The following is a 6,000-nucleotide window of genomic DNA, read 5'->3' as shown; positions in this document are numbered from 1 at the left end:
CCAACAGCGTGAGATTAAACACTTCGTTTAAAATAAATTGACTTCCTGAGCGCAAAATATTAATAAAAGCCCAATCTCTTTAGCAAACTGACAAAAATAACTTCATTGTTCTGCAAGGTAATTAATGCTTGATTGTCAGAAACGTGGAAATAAAACTTGGAACTAACAACATATTTTAGCCTTCCGTAATTATGCGAACGTATTTTAATTAATTTGGTAGCTCCCGGCCACAGAAATCCGTTTTGTTTTCATTTAATGTGAGAGCAATAAACGAAGAGGAAACAGCGAAATCACTAAACGTAAACATAGGTCACGTGGAGACTACCCACCTCCCCACTACAACTCAGACTGCTCTGTGCATCAGCCCTGGATCTACGATATTTCCGAACCGGAGCAATTTGGATAGTGGCGCTCAGCCACACATCTGTAGCCAGAAGCGGGAGAAGGTACTACCCATAGGCGACTCAACTGTGCATGCGCAAGAGCCCGCCCGCAACTGCTCAAATGAATCGAATGTAAAAAGCTGTCATGCCACACTCATCGGAGGCAATTTGTTGTTAGGAACCACTGCATATTCTTCCCAAAGCCTTTGACACAATTTGGTTGGCAGACGCTTGTATGAGCACTGTGTTTTGTTGTATATGGCGCAATTCCTTTGCCGCTTAAGTTTTATTTTCGTTTTTCTTCCTCTTGTTAATGTTTTGTTGCTGCAATATTATCCTGCAGACGTGGAATACAGTAATGTCCTTTGTTGGAGTATTGGTTCTTACCAGTCAAAATAACAAAAATTCAACTAGTAACTAAAACAAGGAAAAGTTCCCGGAATTCCAAAAAATTCCCGGGTTTTTCCCGGTTTTCTCCCGGACGAAAAAATTCCCAGGTGTTTCCCGGATCTCCCGGGTCGTATACACCCTGGTGGATGAACAGCGCGAGATGGGTTTCACATGATCCTCTTTTTTGAAACCCATGCTGATTCCTACAGAGTAGATTTCTAGTCTCCAGAAAAGTCATTATACTCTAACATAATATGATAATATGGTTCCAAAATTCTACAACTGATTGAAGTTAGAGATATAGTTCTATAGTTCTGCACATATGTTCGGCATCCCTTCTTGAAAACAGGGATGACCTGTGCCCTTTTCCAATCTTTTGGAATGCTACACTCTTCTAAGAGACCTACGGTATACACTGCTGCAAGAAGGGGGTCAAGTTCCTTTGCATACTCTGTGTAAAATCGAAATGGTATCCCATCAGGTCCAGCGGCCTTTCCTCTTTTGAGTGATTTTAATTGTTTTTCTATCCCTCTGTCATCTATTTCGATATCTACCATTTTGTCATCTGCGCGACAATCTAGAGAAGGAACTACAGTGAAGTCTTCCTCTGTGAAACAGCTTTGGAAAAAGACATTTAGTATTTCGGCCTTTAGTCTGTCATCCTCTGTTTCAGTACCATTTTGGTCACAGAGTGTCTGGACATTTTGTTTTGATCCACCTACCCCTTTGACATAAGACCAGAATTTCTTAGGATTTTCTGCCAAGTCAGTACACAGAACTTAACTTTCGAATTCACTGAATGCCTCTCGTGTGGCCCTCCTCACACTACATTTCGCTTCATGTAATTTTTGTTTGTCTTCAAGGCTTTGGCTATGTTTATATCTGCTGTGAAGTTCCCTTTGCTTCCGTAGCAGTTTTTTAGCTCGATTGTTGTACCATGGTGGCTCTTTTCCAGCTCTTACGATCTTGCTTGGCATATACTCATCTAATCCATATTGTATGTTGGTTTTGAACTTTGTCCACTGATCCTCAACACTATCTGTACGTGAGATAAAACTTTTGTGTTGAGCCATCAAGTACTCTGAAATCTGCTTTTTGTCACTTTTGTTAAACAGAAAAATCTTCCTACCTTTTTTAATATTTCTATTTATGGCTGAAACCACCGATGCTGTAACCGCTTTATGATCACTGATTCCCTGTTCTGCGTTAACTGTTTCAAATAGTTCGGGTCTGTTTGTCACCAGAAGGTCTAATATGTTATCGCCACGAGTTGGTTCTCTGTTTAACTGCTCAAGGTAGTTTTCAGATAGTGCACTCAAAAAAATTTCACTGGATTCTTTGTCCCTGCCACCCGTTATAAACGTTTGAGTCTCCCAGTCTATATCTGGTAAATTAAAATCTCCATCCAAAACTATAACATGGTCGGGAAATCTACTTGAAATATTTTCCTTCAGGTGTTCTGCCACAACAGCTGCTGAGCCAGGGGGCCTATAGAGACATCCAATTACCATGTTTGAACCTGATTTAACCATGACCTTCACCCAAATTATTTCACATTTCGGACCTCCGTAAATTTCCTTCAATACTATTGCACTTTTTATCGCTATAAACACGCCTCCCCCTTCACTGTCCAGCCTGTCTCTGCAGTATACATTCCAGTGAGAGTTTAGAATTTCATTACCGTTTACATCTGGTTTCAGCCAACTTTCTGTCCCTAGTACTACGTGGGCATTGTGTCGGTTTATTAATGAGAGCAGTTCTGGGACCTTTCTATAGATGCTCCTGCCGTTTACTATTACCACATTAATATTGTCATTCCCTGTTGCATTTTGCCTACTGCTACCTTGTCGCATCTCTTGTCGGGCCTAGGGAGGGAATTCTCTAACCTAAAAAACCCACATGTGCAGTCCACACGTACTCCGCTACCCTTGTAGCCGCTTCCTGTGTGTAGTGCATGCCTGACCTATTCAAGGGGACCCTACATCTCTCCACCCGATAGCGGAGGTCAAGAAATTTGCACCCCAGATCTCTGCAGAATTGTCTGAGCCTCTGGTTTAAGCTTTCCACTCATCTCCTAACCAGAGGACCACAATAGGTTCTGGGAATGACACTACAAATAGTTAGCTCAGATTCCACCCCACAAGCAAGGCTTTCCACCTTCACCAACTCCGCCAACCATCTGTATGAACTGAGGATGACCTCTGAACCCAGACAGCAGTAGTCATTGGTGCCAACATGAGCAACAATTTGCAGTCGGGTGCACCCAGTGCTCTATATCGCCGCCGGCAGGGCCTCCTCCACATCTCGGATGAGACCGCCCCGGCAAGCAGACATGGTGAACACTGGCCTTCTTCCCCGACCTTTCCGCTGTTTCCCTAAGGCCCTCCATCACCCACCTAACATTGGAGCTCCCAATCACTAATAAACCCCTCCCCCCGTGTGCCTGCTCGGACCTAGCTGAAGGAGTGGCCACATGTCCACTCACAGGCAGAGCGGGCAATGCCACACGGCCAGCCCCCTATTGACCCTCTGCCTTGTGTGACATGAACGCCATTGAACCTGCCACTCCCCTTGGGATGAGGGTGGCCCAACCTCGCCTGGTACCCGTGAAGATGTCTCAACAGCAGGGACTGTAGGTGAAGCATGTAATACCTGCGGTGTACCATGCAACGCATGAGACTCCCACTGTCGCTACCCTCTGAGGCAACAGCCTGAAGACGGCTGATTGTGGCCATCAGCAAGGTCAGCTGTTCGCGAACAGTGGCCAGCTCCTCCTGTGTCCGTACACAGCAGTCACACATCCTATCCATCCTAAGAAATCAACAGTTTACTGTAGAGAGTTAAGTAATCAACTTTTAACTAGACTGCTAATTCACTAAAGGCGGCTGATAGCTGACTAAACTGAGGTTACTAGACACTTCTAGTTGGAAACAGTGAAAATAAGCACTATGTCTGGACTGTATTCAAAACAAACATGAAATCTATGGAACACTATTATTAGTACTCGAAAATTAAAGCTTCCTAAAAGCAAAAACACACAGAAAAAGAAGTGACAAGTAAGAAAAACACAGTTAATACTTAAAAAGAAAGATGATGAGACTTACCAAACAAAAGCGCTGGCAGGTCGATAGACACACAAACATACACACAAAATTCTAGCTTTCGCAACCAACGGTTGCCTCGTCAGGAAAGAGGGAATGACGAGGCAACCGTTGGTTGCGAAAGCTAGAATTTTGTGTGTATGTTTGTGTTTGTTTGTGTGTCTATCGACCTGCCAGCGCTTTTGTTTATTAAGTCTCATCATCTTTCTTTTTAAATATATTTTTCCCATGTGGAATGTTTCCCTCTATTATATTCATACAGTTAATACTTAAATTCACATAGCTTGCTGCATGGGAGATGTGAGGCAGACGGCAGTTACGACAACACGATACAGATGGAAGCTATCTACACACAAAATGCAAGAAACACTGGGCTGACTTATTTCAAAGCTACTTGCAGTTTCTCTGGAGCTAACACGAAGATTATGAGCAACTGCTGCCACAGCACCCATTTTGTTCACTCCATTCATTGCAGGCTTGCTTGTTACCCTCTGTCCAGTTCCCTTTACATAACAATTTTTTGCATTTTTGCTGAAATGTCATTCTTGTTGGACACCATCTGTTGTGATGTCTTTGTGTCTACAACTCAACTGTTCTCTTCACATTCTTTCTCCACTGTCCATAAAGAAGTTTCCTTTGGTTTGAGAAAAGCTTTAAAAAAACATCACTTGACACACATTAACAACACAGACTGAATGATAGCTACAGTTCCTCTGTGCCCCTTTTATACCAGTATCATGGTGATCCAACATTCTGTTTCCTCTTTATGTGACAAAATGAATTTCCTTATTTGGGTATAAAATCATAAACTTGCACATAGGACAGCAATCTATTTCTTGTTCATAAAAGATAAATCCTACGTTTTAAATATTGTAATTACTCCAGAACTAGTAATCAGATCCCGAAGAATGAAATGCTGTTGAATTTGTTTCTTTTAGAACTATAAACATAAATTACATAACAACATAATTAAAAGTAATAAGATAAATTAGTATATTTCCATTTGAAAAAGTGAAGTTGATACCAATATTTCCATAATTAAAACAGTTACAAAAAGAGACTCTTGTGCAGATGCCAGTGGAACCATATGTCAAATTGCAATCACTTAAAAACTTTTGGAGATTTGTGATTACGAACATTCACATTTTCTATATAAGTACAAATATAGATGTCGATTTCTTCTGACTACGCAATCTCTGAAAGAACTTCATGGATTGCTTTGAAATTTTGACACTATGTTGCATTCAAATACCAAATATACTTTACTGAAACACCATCTGGTATATATGTAATAAAAGGGGGAACATTATAAAAATGTAAATGTTGGTTTGTTCAAAATGTTTAATCTCCAAAAGTTCTTGACCAATTGCTTTCAAATTTTGACATAAGACCGAGTTATAATATGGGCATGTTTTTAGGTACCTAATTCTTTAATATATGCATATTTTTAATAAATATAACATATAAATATATATACAAGTAATGTTGTTGTGGTCTTCAGTCAAAAGCCTAGTTTGATGTAGCTCTCCATGCTACTCTTTTCCTGTTCATCTTCAAGTAACTACTGCATCCTAAATCCTTCTCAATCTACTTACTGTATTTGTCTCTTGGTCTCCCTCTTTCCTCCCTGAGGACGGAACTAACAGTTTCAAAAGCCAGGATAGCTTTCTTTCTGCTTATGTATCTATTGGCAGTACTTAGAATTTTGCCACCTGATGGAGAATACTGATCACCCATTTAGTCTCCTCGTGATTTGAAAGTTTGTGCAAGTTAATTTTCCTTTTGATACAATTAAAATTAATGAATTTATTGCCTGGTAAAGTGGAAGTTGTTAATGTGTTTGAGCACAGCAGAAGTTCAGGAACTGACATGTTGAATGTGTGAGATATAAAGCTGTCATCAACCTGAAGGTCATTTTAACACTATAGCGCTTTACTCAGTATGGCCCTGTTTGCAGTTGTATGTCATTTCTTTTTCCAACCTTTTAACTGACTTAACCAGGTAATTAAAGAGGGACCTACACTTTAACATAGACTCTAAACTGTGGTGCATCTTTGAAATTTTCACATGAACAAATCATTGCCAGAGGTGAATGAAGCAATAAGAAAAAGAAAATATTGTATTGT

The sequence above is a fragment of the Schistocerca cancellata genome, chromosome 1, assembly GCF_023864275.1.
Source record: "Schistocerca cancellata isolate TAMUIC-IGC-003103 chromosome 1, iqSchCanc2.1, whole genome shotgun sequence".
Classification (NCBI taxonomy): domain Eukaryota; kingdom Metazoa; phylum Arthropoda; class Insecta; order Orthoptera; family Acrididae; genus Schistocerca; species Schistocerca cancellata.
Note: the sequence above shows the minus strand (reverse complement) of the source record.